Source organism: Balaenoptera borealis (assembly GCF_965194805.1).
Source record: "Balaenoptera borealis genome assembly, chromosome: 5".
Taxonomy (NCBI): Eukaryota; Metazoa; Chordata; class Mammalia; order Artiodactyla; family Balaenopteridae; genus Balaenoptera; species Balaenoptera borealis.
Window position 1 is genome coordinate 29,188,033 of NC_138862.1, and position 14,114 is coordinate 29,202,146.

Below are 14,114 nucleotides of genomic sequence, written 5' to 3' on the forward strand. Positions count from 1 at the left end.
CTTGAGTCTTCTTCTGAACACTCTCTATCCAGTGTTCATTCACTGAGGATCTTAACATTCTCTAGGCTTCCATTCTATATTTTGCCTTCAAACTTCATTGATCCTCCAAACTTCAGTGATGCTACCGGAAGGGTAGTCAATTTTGATGTTCATTGAGCTGTGATCCTGAATGATTGAATAAAATTTGCCGTCTATATTGTTAAGTCTGCCTTTATGTTTCAGACCCATTGTTAACAAAAGGGTGCTAGCTTAACTACGATATATATTCTACCCTTACTTATATACTTTCTGTTTGGACTCTGAAGGTTGATTGCTTTTCGAGTTTACCTCTTAGTTATTATATTTTATTTGACTATGGAAATGTTGGGCACTGGCTTCATAGGTTCAAACTGTGATTTCAACAATGAAGGAATAATATATGTATTTTAAACTGAAGTGTAGTTGATTTACAATGTTTCAGGTGTACAGCAAAGTGATCCCATTATACATACATACATATGTATTCTTTTGCAGATCCTTTTCCATTATACGTTATTACAAGATATTGAATACAGTTACCTGTGCTATACAGTAGGTCCTTGTTGTTTACCTATTTTATATATAGGTTCAATTTTTAAAAATTGAACCTATATATCTGTTAATCCCAAACTCCCAGTCCATCCCTCCCGCCCACCCCCACCTTGACAACCACAAGTGTGTTCCCTATATCTGTGAATCTGTTTCTGTTTCATAGATAAGTTCATTTGTATCATATTTTAGATTGCACATATAAGTGATATCATGTGGTATTTGTCTTTCACTGTCTGACTTACTTCACTTAGTATGATAATCTCTAGGTCCATCCTTGTTGCTGCGAATGGTGTTATTTCATTCTTTTTTATGGCTGAGTAATATTCCAATGAAGGAAAAATTTAATTTCTAACACTGTAGGACTATACCTTTAGCTTTTCCAAACAGCTTTCAGATATATTTTCTCATTTTACTCTCATAACTCATCTATGAAATAGGAGTATATGCTAATTCGTGAGATCAAGCAAATACGTTCCCATTACAGATGACTAATATAAGCCATAGGAACAGTTTGCTCTGCAAAGGACCCAGTACAATGATTCTTGTACTTGCATGTTCCCTTCATGTTCTTATTAAGACCATAAAAGGGCTTAGAGGGTGTGGTGGAGATTACAAGTTGTCCACCCAAATCTGTACTCCATTGCTTCTGCAGTAAGATAATGTCATAACTGGGATAAAGCTGCCCAACCATGGACTGTATTTTCCTGCTCCCTCTGCAGCTGGTGTGGCCGTAACACTAAGCTCTCTCCAGTGAAGTGTAAGCAAAAGTGATAGATGCCATTCCAGGCTTGCCTTGAAAACTTGCACGCTCACTTCTACAGCTTTTTTTGTTTTTTACTCTCCCATGGGCTGAAATAGTGATGACAGGATGGACCTTAGGAGCCACCTGTTGAAGGTGTCAGGACTAGCCTCAATCTGCGCTGGGTTTCTGCATGACTGAGAGGAGCAGAGCCTCCCCACCATCCCCCTTCCCTCTCACTCAGATGGTTTCTTGAGAGATAAATCTTGTGTTTTATTTCAACCATTACATTTTCAGGGATATTGATTCAGTAGTTTAATTAATATGGACAGCTACTCGATTTTACCAGGAAAAACTTCAAGAGCATTTAAGTCAGGACTGGTGATGAGACCGAAAATGATCAAGCCCTGACTTTACGCCCCCTCTCCATTGCATATTTGATGGGGAGGGGGAAGGTTAGGAGCACAGGAGAGAAGAATAAAAGAGAGGTAGGTCAAGGGTGGAGAAGGCAGTGCAGAGGCAAGAATTGAACTACAGAGAGGTTTTCACTTCCTCAGAAATGAGTGAACTAAGAACATTTAAGAAATTGAACCAAAGGGGGAGGGGGTTGGGGGAGGGCTAGAGCAGAAGGTTGGAGTTAGCGGATGTAAGCTTTCATATATAGAATGGATAAACAACAAGGTCCTACTGTACAGCACAGGGAACTATATTCAATATCCTATGATAAACCATAATGGAAAAGAATATTAAAAAAAGAATATATATATATATCTGAATGACTTTGCTGTACAGCAGAAATTAATACAACACTGTAAATCAACTATACTTCAATAAAAAAAAATTTTTTTTAATTGAAACAGAAACCCTCCCTGCTTTTTTTAAACTACATATAGTCTTTATTGAGTATTCTAAACTCATTGGATGCCACCAGCTAATGAATTCTAAATTCTTTGTGTTTGATTCACTCTTCATTCCAGTGAGTCAAACACCAAGAATTTAGCCAGGGTTCTAAAATAAGCGCTGAGAGAACAGTCACCCTGGACACATATTGCAGAAAGTAACCTCCACGTTTTCTTCTTAAGTCTTTTCCAATCAAATTGTGTCCTTTTTCTTTAACACATGTCACTTAGATTTTATCTTAGTAGGTCATCTCAAAAGTCTGTGTGCTAGAATCCAGAGAAATAGAGAGATAAGCATCACCAACACTTATTGATGATACAACTACTTAATATCTTCCAGAGGTGCTGAAACAAACACATTCACATGAAAACAGGGCCAGATAGAGATTTTAAGGGCTCTCACAGACAAAACCATGGGGGGAGTGCGTACAGTAATCCACAGTCATCACTGCCCTAATAGTATCTGACCTGAACCTGGCACAGCTTCAGAAAAAGCCATGTGTTCAGGCTAAAACAAGAATGAGAAAAAAGGAGAACGTTGCTTTCTTCTAATGTGGTAAATAGGGCATGAAGGTTTTGTAGTTTGCTAGTAGAACCAGTTCTACAAGTTCTCCACTTACCCATAGGGCTTAGCCTTAGGGAGAAAAAAATAGTTTTATTCAGAAGATACCTTAAGACTTTTGGTAGAACATTTGAATTTGGTATCCAAAATGAAGAACTAGATTGAAGTTGTTATGTCTACATTTATTGGGATGAAGTTTGAAACTGGAACTATTACATTAAATATTTTTTTCATGTGTGCCATACTTCCCATTTCTGTTTTTGGCATGAGGAAGTGATAAAGGAAAGCTTCTTAAATGTCCTCTTAAACTATGTGGAGTTGGGGGGACCAAACCCCCTCCATTAAAAATCTGAGTATAACTTCACAGGTGGCCCTCCATATCCAGGGCTCTGCATCCACAGATTCAACCAGGGTGGATTGTGTAGCACTGTAGTACATATTTATTAAAAAAAAAAAATCCGGGCTTCCCTGGTGGCGCAGTGGTTGAGAATCTGCCTGCCAGTGCAGGGGACACGGGTTCGAGCCCTGGTCTGGGAAGATCCCACATGCCGCGGAGCAACTGGGCCCGTGAGCCACAACTACTGAGCCTGCGCGTCTGGAGCCTCTGCTCCGCACCAAGAGAGGCCACGATAGTGAGAGGCCCGCGCACCGCGATGAAGAGCGGCCCCCGCTTGCCGCAACTAGAGAAAGCCCTCGCGCAGAAACGAAGACCCAACACAGCCAAAAATAAATAAATAAATTTTAAAAAAATCCACGTATAAGTGGACCTGCACAGTTCAAACCCGTGTTGTTCAAGGGTAGAATCCTCGTATTCATTTAAATAGCTTTCCCAGATTGTTTACTTTAAATATCAGGAAATGATCACTCATTTAATGGATCCAGGTCTTTGACTTTTCTCAGTCTGGAGAAGAAATAGCTTTAAGTAAGAAATCCCCACCGGGTATCAATATGTGTGTCCCTCTGGGTGAGTGTGCGTGAGAGAGATAGTGGCAGAGAAATGACACAGAGAGAGGAGACAGAAACCATGAAGCCTTAAGGTAATAAAATCATCTGCAAAGTTGTTGAACAATAATATATTTGCACATTTCAAGTTTCTTTTCCCTTCAAGTTTCAGTATCACTCAGTGGAGTTGAGGTGACTTTTCTTTATGTTTGCTACTGCAGACGGTACCAAGGAGACAGCAGAGAAAGAGGCATATAAAGAGAAAATGACTATATGTGTGTTTGTATGTAAAGTTCGTCTCATTCATTCCTCTCTCCTGGCTCAGTTAGTGGGAAGTATTCTCATACCAGTTCTTTCCTTTAACAACTTGTCTGCTTTGATGAAGACAAATCAACTTCAGCTTTTCGTGACCCTTAGGGAAATATTCTATATCTAGTGGTGCAACTGATTTTATTAAAGCCAATGTGAAATCTCTGCTTCCCCAGGAAGAAAATTATATTTTTCTTCACTGAAGATTGAATAAGAAAAAAAGAATCTGAATAAATATTATATTCAATTTTAAAAGATATAAATACAGAGTGGGAAGAGATCACCTTTAAACTTCAAGTTTGGAACTAAATACACATATATTTAGACATATATTTTACATATTCTTAATTGAGAATCTTAATACAATTATAAAGCCTTAATAATGGAATGTTTTTATCCACTCACAAATTAAAGTTTTCATTACATTTAAACAACTTTTTCTGAATCAGGAACAAATTGCTTTTCTTCCTTCCTTCATCTGAGGAGCTAAAATAAGTTTTTGTTCTTAACTTTTATCTTAAAGGTCTGGCTATGCAGCTGATAGCTGGCTTAGCAAGATATCCTCACATCCTCTTCCACAAGGACCTCTCTGATATTTAGAGTCAATCCTGGCAGCAGTTTTGAAGTTCTAAAACAATCACAAAGTTTTCTTGTCTCTAATGATTCTCCGGGACTGTGAGAGCTCAGGTATGCCAGAAAGGTACTTGAAAAGAACAAGAAGTACAAGATGGCTTTGTTCCATTCAAATTAGGGTAGCTGCATTGCTGCTATATATTTTTTTTCCCCCAGTAAAAGCTGTTTCTCTGTGTTTTTCCCTATCTCCCAAACTTCAGCATTCTGGATCACCAAAAAAAGAAAACTATTTGACAGTCCTATCAACAAGCAGCCCATATTTTTGTTAAGTAAATGGGGGAAATTAGAATTGATTTCTTATTACCGAAAAGATACTATTGTCAAAATAAGTGATCAGTTGAGCAAGAAGGGAAAATTTAGCCCGTTGTCACCATCACTCAAGGCAAGGCTGCACTCAGCCTAAAAATGAAAGGGAGATGAGTTGAAAATGAAGACTTTCTATATATTGCTTTTTACTCAACTCTTCTTTCAACCTCTGCTAGGAAGGAGAATGTGTTTTCCCTCCCAAGCAAGGAGCAGCAGGGGTTATCTTTTCCCGGAGGAGCTGAAATTTGTTTCCTTGTCAGAGGAGACAGATGAGGTCAGAGAAGACTCCGCCTCCCGGAACCAAAGTGCAGAAGCTGTGATTCTGGTTCATGACAAGAATGACGAGTGCTTATTGGCAGAGCAATCAAGCAAGACACCATCTCGCTTGCTGAACCACAAATTGCAGCACTGATTTAAAAATTATATACAGGACTTTTTGAGCCATGCCAAGGACCCCTTTCTCATTTTAGTGTCACTAGTGGTTAGTTTGCTTATTACGCGTCATATATTTTTTTTAAAACGTCTTTATTGAGGTATAATTGCTTTACATTGTTGTGTTAATTGCTGCTGTATAACAAAGTGAATCAGCTATACATATACATATATCCCCATCTCCCCTCCCTCTTGCATCTCCCTCCCACCCTCCCTATCCCACCCCTCCAGGTGGTCACAAAGCACTGAGCTGATCTCCCTGTGCTATGTGGCTGCTTCCCACTAGCTATCTATTTTACATTTGGTAGTGTATATATGTCCATGCCACTCTCTCACTTCGTCTCAGCTTATGCTTCCCCCTCCCTGTGTCCTCAAGTCCATTCTCTATATCTGCATCTTTATTCCTGTCCTGCCCCTAGGTTCTTCAGAACCCTTTTTTGTTTTTTTTTTTAGATTCCATATATATGTGTTAGCATATGGTATTTGTTTTTCTCTTTCTGACTTACTTCACTCTGTATGACAGACTCTAGGTCCATCTACCTCACTACAAATAACTCAATTTCATTTCTTTTTATGGCTGAGTAATATTCCATTGTATATATGTGCCACCTCTTCTTTATGCATTCATCTGTTGATGGACACTTAGGTTGCTTCCATGTGTGATATCAGTTTTTAAGAGCCATGAAACTATGCAAAGAATAGAAAGACCATAATATGGTCCTGAGGGGATACTGCTGCTTGAAAAGCAAAAATGCTCATGTATTAAACATGTCCCTGCAGGAATGAGAAAGAGTAAACTATTTGAAGCAAAATGAATGTGATTGGAAGTATCAATATTTCTACATGTCTTTTCCCTCCAACTTTTTATTTTGAAAATTTTAAAACCTACAGAAGATTGCAAGTACAATACGATAAACATGCATACGTCCTTCATGTAGATCTGTGCTAATAGGGTATCTGCTATCCATATGTGGCTAATTGGCCACTTGGAAAGTGGCTAGTCCAAATTGAGCTGTGCTGTTCTACATGCCTTTCTAAAAATAAATACTTCCTAAAGTTTTCTGAAAAGTGAACAGATACTTGGTCCCTAAACCAAGCAGATAAAAATTATATATATGTATATAGGTATAGTATATTATATATACATATATATGAATTTATGTTAATAAATATAAAGAACATGTATATGTGTCGCTCTGAGCACATATGTTTATCCATGGATTTAGTCTTCATTTTCAATAAATCACTCAGAAAAAAGTGATTGTTTAGAAAGGTAGGATGGAAGTGTAGGCACTTAGCTTTTAAAATGTCTTTCATGTTTCTCCTAAGGAGTAGACTGAGGCCTGATGAGTTTAGTTATTCTCATATGAAGTATATAATAGAGTAGAAATAACAGAATCTTTCCCTTTTTTTTGTAAAATAAAATAAAGACATACATCAAAAATGGAAATTTTAAATACTAAGATGTTTCTTTCCGGTGATTGTGATTTTACTAGTGAGTTTAGATCTAAAACTTACCTGTTTGAAATCTTCTTTGTTCCTCTTCCTACTCCAATGCAAGCTAAAACATAAATATAGAATCGTTAAATTTATTTGTAATCAATTCTAAATCCAGTAATCAATATTCAAAGATTCAATAAATCAGTGAAGTCATTGAAAAGTTTAAAAACTGACAGTGACTTTGACCCTCTTTCTATCTGCTCCCATGTGAAATGTGACAAGTTCATTTAATAAGTAAATAGAACATACCCAAAGGAATGGTGTTCCCTCTAATTAGTCCCTCCCTTTGCAAGGTGATTCTCTCATGAAAGTGTTTTGTTTTTTTTTTAAAGCATATTTCTATTACTATCCACCTAAGTGCTATATCATGCTATCATGCTTCTTGGTAAGTAGATTTGAATCTTGCAAACTAACAAACTTGTTTAAAACCAAGCAGGCTGATAAGACTGAAAAAACTACCTCTATTAGTCTGCTCATGCTGCCATAATAAAATATCATAGACTGGGTGGTTTAAACAACAGAAATTTATTTCTCACACATCCAGAAGCTGGAAAAGATCAAGGTGCTGGCAAAGTAGGTTTCATTCTGAGGCCTCTTCTTTTAGCTTGTAGGGGGCTGGGTCACTGTGTGCTCACATGGCTTTCTCTTAGTGTGTAAGCATGGAGGGAGAGAGAGAGAGAGAGAGAGATCTCTTCCTCTTCTTATAAGGCCACCAGTCCTATTAGATTAGGGCCCCACCCATCATTTGACCTTAATTTCCTCCTGAAGACTCTTATCTCCAAAATAGTCACACTGGGGGTTAGGATTTCAACATCTGAATTTTTGAGTGATACAATTTAGTCCATAGCACTATCTAAATTTTTGACCACCCAAAAGGCACTAATTATTAAAAAAACAAGGCCAATTTCATGCATAGGTGTGTTTATGGCTTAAACAGCCCAAATGAAAGCTTCAAAAATACATTATGGCATGCCAGTATTGTTCAAGGAAATTCATTAACCACTTCTTTCTTAATTTTTAATCAGTAAATTAACATATTTCCTTTGTAGGAAATTTGGAAAATGGAGAAAAAAATGAAGAAAATTGAAGCTATTTTATATTATTAAAATTCTCTGAGAAGCATAGTTTCCCAGTACCTTTTCTAAATATATATAAAATATATATTTCTAAATACACACACACACACACACACACACACACACGCACATATATATATATATATATATATATATATATAGTACAAGCTTGGAATCATATATCTGAGAAATGTTACATGTCCCGTTCTTTTGTACTTAAAATTATATCATGAGAATTTTCCAAATTAAATAATTTGAGGAATTTTTTTCATTTTTCATTGCTGTACATAAGACCATGGGTTAATCCTTGCTTTCCTTTATTCATCCTTGTGCATAAATATTTGGTGCAGGTCTGATTATTTTCTCAGGGTAATTCCCAAAGAGAGAAATTACTAGGTCAGAAGATGTCAATAGTTTTTAGGTACTTGATTCATATTGCTGAATAGCTCTTCAGCAACACTGTATCACATGAAACTCTTACATGATATTTGAGAGGGACAAGTTCATTTGCCAATATTAGTCATTGTACTTAGAAAAATATTTCTCAATTTGTCACAGAGTCTGAATCTGGTTTTGTTCTGCAAGTGAGAATTGACTCTGTGTGTGGGTGTGTGTGTGTGTGTGTGTGTGTGTGTTTATTAGACATTTTCTTCTATTTGGAATTGCCTATTCCCATCCTTTGCCTGCTTTTCTTTTTTTTTTGAAAATACTGGGATTTTTTTTTTTAATAAATTTATTTATTTTATTTATTTATTTTTGGCTGTATTGGATCTTCATTGCTGCACACAGGCTTTCTTTAGGTGTGGCGAGCGGGGGCTACTCTTTGTTGTGGTGCACAGGCTTCTCATCGTGGTGGCTTCTCTTGTTGCAGAGCACAGGCTCTAGATGCAGGGGCTTCAGTACTTGTGGCACGCGGGCTTCAGTAGTTGTGGCTTGTGGGCTCTAGAGTGCCACAGGCTCAGCAGTTGTGGCGCACGGGCTTAGTTGCTCCATGACATGTGGGATCTTCCTGGACAAGGGCTCGAACCCGTGTCCCGTGCATTGGCAGGCAGATTCTTAACCACTGTACCACCAGGGAAGCCCCCTGCTTTTCTTTTAACAGAGTCAAAGTTTTCTTACAAATTTTTTCTTTTGTTGATTTATTATTGTTCAACTCTTTGTCATATAACATTGCAATTTATTTTTGCCAGGTTTTCTTTTGACTCTTAATTTAGGGTGCTTATTTTATAGAAATGTTCACACCTGTAGTAAATCTATCAATTTTATCCTGCCAGGCAGTGATTCTCAAATTTAATGCGCATCAAGATCTCTTAGTGTATTCATGAAAACACAGATTCCTGGGCTCCACCATCAGGGAGAATTATTCAATAACCCTTTGGTGTGGTCCTGGCAACTGTTTTTAGCAGTAACTGAGCTGATTCTAAATGAAGTAGTTAATAAACCACACTGTGAAATACTGCCTTGCAATTTCTTACTTTGCATTAATACTTAGGGCTTCTCATGGTAATATCACATAAATAGCTATCTATATTTTCTCATGTTGCCATTTTTCTACAGCTATCTATTTAGTTCAGCTGGAATTTATTTTACTATATGCTTTATCCCAAGATATTGAACCATTTTTCCTATCACAATTTATTGAACAACAACACATTTCCCCAATAATTTATAATTCCAACTTTATCATTTACTACAAAGTTATAAATACTTGAGGCTTTTGCTGAGTTTGTTTTTCTGTCCCACTAAATTATCTATCTATTCCAGCATACTGTTTTAATTACTATATCTTTTCAATGTATCTGTTACTATGAAAAATGGCTCGTCCCCATTACTCTTCTTACACAAAACTATTTTGGCAAATCTCACCTGTATAATTAAAAAAAAAGTTTGTCAAATTAATTTCTGAAAGTTTATTGGAGTTGTATTTAATCTATAAAATATTTTGAGGAGACGGCACATCTGTGCAATGTTAGGTGCTTCCCACCTAAAAGTACCCCCCAAAGGCCACACCTACTAATACTAATACTCTCAGCTTTGGGGGTAAGAATTTCAACATATGAATTTTGGGGGATAGAGACATTCAGACCATAGCAACCATAGAAGAAGCTATGAATAAACAGAGATGTATAACACCACAAGGTGTTGGCAGGGCCATGCTCTCTCTGCAAACTGTAGGGACACCCTTCCTTGCTCTTCCTAGCCTCTGGTAGTTTGCTGGCAATCTTTGGTGTTCCTTGGCTTGCAGCTGTATAATTCAATTGTCACATGGCATTCTCCTTATTTATGTATATGTATATATGTATATATATAGTTATTAAAATTTTAGTAAATCAGGATGTGTTTTTTATTAATATAAGCTCCTAAGCTATTCCAATCAGTATTAAAATACTGATACAGATATAGGCTTATTAGATTTTCTCTATATAGTCTCACATACATACAAATGTGTTTGAATACATGTAAATATAAGATTTCTCTCATGCTTTGTACTATTTCCCAAGATTCCTAATACTCCACAATTACTAAGGCAGGCAATGTTGTCATAGGTCTGAAATGAGAAAGGCATTTGCAGTCTATAACCTAATATATCTATTTTTCCTTCAGAGTTTAGAAAATCATTTCATTTGATTTTTTTCTATGATTAAGTAAAAAGCTGTTTCATTAACATTCTATTTCCCTTCAAAACTTTTCAGGATAATGAAGACTTCTGAAAAGTTTAAGATTTTCTCTGTCAAGCAGACTGGCTATATTTAAATATTTATGAGAATATACATTATATGTACCCTCTAAAACACAAATAAAATGTATTTTTGTTATTTATTAGGAAATACTTTGATTAATTAAACAGATATTAGAATTGTACATCACTTTAGGGTTGTTTGATTCAAAAGAGTATTTGGTTTCAGTGATAATTTCCACTATGAAAACGCTTAAAAATGTGATCTTATTTCCTTTTCATAATCTCTTCTCAGGAAAGTAAACAGGAACCATTAAAGTTGTACCTAGTGCTTCTCAGGGGTTACTTCACTGACTCAATCCAACTCTCAAGTGTGCTGGCCTTTTTCCTTTTAAGGACAGTGCAGTCCTGTCTGGGAAGGCTATGGTGTCATGCACAGGGAAGCCACAGCCAGGGAGAGGAAAGCCATCCCCTGACCAGGTTTGATATTGCCCCCATCCGGAGCATCTCTGCAATGGAAAGTTGCAATGACTGGCCAGCTGTTTAAAGAGCAGGGGTTATCTATTTTATATATAAAGTAGATAACTAATAAGGACCTACTGCATGACACAGGGAACTCAACTCAATACTCTGTAATGGTCTATATGGGAAAAGAATCTAAAAAAGAGTGGATTTATGTATATGTATAACTGATTCACTTTGCTGTACACCTGAAACTAACACAACATTGTACATCAACTATACTCCAATAAAAAATTTTAAAAAAGGATATATTAGCTAATATTATAATCTCTAAAAAAAGGAAATGGTTGCTCTAAACTAAGAATAAAATGAGTTTTATTTTCAAGACAAAAAAAAAAAAAAGAGCAGGGACACAGTCAGGCCAGAGAACAAACTTCAATTTTCATAAACTAACAAAACAACAAAAGTAAGAGAGAAATCATTATTCTCTATCTAAACTGGAGGTCCAAACAAATCCTCCCTGATTTAATGTGCAGATTCTGTTACAGTGTGTGCCAGCCGCAGGGATTTTCCAACTGTCTCATGACTCTTGGGCAACTTTGCCTTTTCATTTGGCTTTTAGCTGAGCAGGCTATGGGCTTTTAGGTTTAGCTTAGTGAAACTGCCCCCTACTGGGCTTTGGTTGGTGGGAGAGCTCCTGGACTTAGGAAGGGAAGCTGCTCTACTTGCCCCTGAATGACCCCGGGACTTTGGAACCTTCTGGATGACACAGTTGCTTACCCTCTTTTTATCTATCTGAAAACCCAGTCAAGCAATACATTTCCAATCCCCTGACGGTCTCATGACCAACTTGTAGGTATTAGGCAAAACAGTCTAGAAGGACTGTCATAAAGTTGTTTACTGGCCTCTGTCTCAGGAAAACTTCACCGTGTCCTGGCAACCTTTATGCTCACACCACCAACTCTGAGAAGTCAAGAGTATTATGTAGAATAGTAACGTTCTTAAAATTGACTCATGAACTGGGCTGTGGGTAGCTGACTTATCCCTGGTCTAACAGAGAGGATGTAAAATGGCCCAGCCATGTACTTCCTCAAAGTCAATGACAGCAGAAATGAGGAAGGGGTCAGTCAAGTAAGAGAAAGCCTAGACAAAGGCCAAGTCAGTACCAAAGAAGCTGTCAATCTCTCTGCACTTTTCACACATGCCCAAACAATGCACTCAGCCGATACTGGAACAAAATGAAGATAAATGTTATATGTAGTTTGTTCTGATATAACTGTCACTGTCATAGGGCACAAGCTCTCCATGCGAATACTTCTGTTTCATTGATCACACTTTTCTTTTGAAAATGTAACTAAATGTCATTTCTACTGCTGCTTTTGCTTTACAAATAGGCTTTGAGTATTTAATTATATATGATAGACGTTAATATTTCTTTGTTGGATGTGAGAAAGGTTATTATAGTATGCAATGTAGTAAAATATTTGTTTTATGGAAAGAGAGAAATACTCAATCACTTTAATTTACATTCCTGTGCAACTTGGGTCATGCTGCCCTAAGGAGTTCTGTTTTCTAAAGAATAAGTCTATGCGGTGACTTCATCATAGATTCAGGTTACAGCATGAAACAAATACAGCCTGGGGACTTTTGCTATGCATAGTACCTTAATTTTCTAGAACAAGACAAAAGACAGTTATAATAAGTAATTTTGAATAAAACTCTGATTTATTATCATTTTATTTTAAAGACCTCCATGAGTTTTAGATAATTAACACAAACTTTTATGCTCTGATACAGTATAAAGAACAAAAAGAAATCTGCAAGTGATATAGTTTTAAATGCAATTTAAAGCCAAAATATGTAAGACCAATTGTTTTTTTATGATCAAGGAAAGACAAGTTACCAAACTGCTGTTAGGAATTTATGTTGGAATGAGTGTATTTATTTCAATTAAAGGGAAATACGATACATCAAAAATAATGATAGTAGATTAAATTATGCCTTAAATATAGGTAAAGAAAGAGGTCTTTCTTTCTCCCTTTCTCTCTTTCTTTTTTTTTTGGAGCCAATAGGGTAGAAACTGGAGTGGCCAGCAGGGGGCTTCTTTTAGCTTTCTCCCTTAAATTAAGTGCTAAACTGAAAATACATTTTAGTCTTTAGTTTCATAAATAAGGAACAAAGTCTAAACAAAACATGTTTTTCTTCTTTTTAGTTTATTCTCCTTTCTACTTCCCTTCTCACCACTATTCTTTCTCAAGACCTTAAAAATGTGATCCCTGCTGCCTGGGTTGGCCACTGCTGGCTCTGCACCAGCTCCCCCATCCCAAATTAATATTCTATTTTTGAAAACTTCCTGGCAGGGTAGGGAGATTTGGATGACAGGCTTTCCACCAGATGTAAATTAAAATTAAATTAAGAGCAAAGAAGTATATTCTGGTTTGATGATTTAAATGGCAGTTAGAGAAACCTGGTTTCACCCTGAAACATTTGGGAAGGACTTTCTGAAATGATGGGCTTGAATAGTAGTATAAAAGTTAATGACTGGCCATGTAATATGACATTTTAAAAGAGTGCTATGTTTTCGCAGGAATTTGAGAGTGTGTGAAAGGCGTCCAGAACTAATCGGCAGATTCTGACCGATTTTGGAACATAACTCCAAATCATCTTCCCATCCTGTTTGATCTGCATAAAGTTTTACCTGTTCTTTACCTTCTTTTTTGGGCCCATTTCATAGATGTAGGCTCAAGAACTTTACTGACAGCATATAACAATTCACCAGACAGGGAATTGGAAGGCAAAATTGTGGCATTTTGTGTTATCCAAGTGAAATCTCAAGATAAACAGAAACTGACCTCATATACTTTTTCAAATAAGAATTGGGTCTTGACAGAGGAATCAAGCAAGATATCTATAAGGATTTTGAAGTCAGTAATTCCAGGTTCAATATCCAATATACAAAACTATGTTAGGATTTTGTTTTAACTTTAGAAAATGAAACTTCGATTGT

General features: G+C 36.6%; 1 protein-coding gene across 10 annotated transcripts in view; it reads left to right on the plus strand.

The window, feature by feature from the left end:
• The window catches only part of NRIP1 (nuclear receptor interacting protein 1), a 174,584-nt gene that overhangs the window by 69,230 nt on the left and 91,240 nt on the right, over nucleotides 1–14,114 (plus strand). Inside the window, exon 3 of one of the 10 annotated variants that reach the window (XR_014244628.1) lies at nucleotides 4,855–5,011. The exons of the other annotated variants lie outside the window; for them this stretch is intronic. The gene's annotated coding sequence lies outside the window, so the exon portion shown is untranslated. Of the gene's footprint in view, nucleotides 1–4,854; nucleotides 5,012–14,114 lie in introns of those variants that run through there. 10 annotated transcript variants of the gene reach the window in all.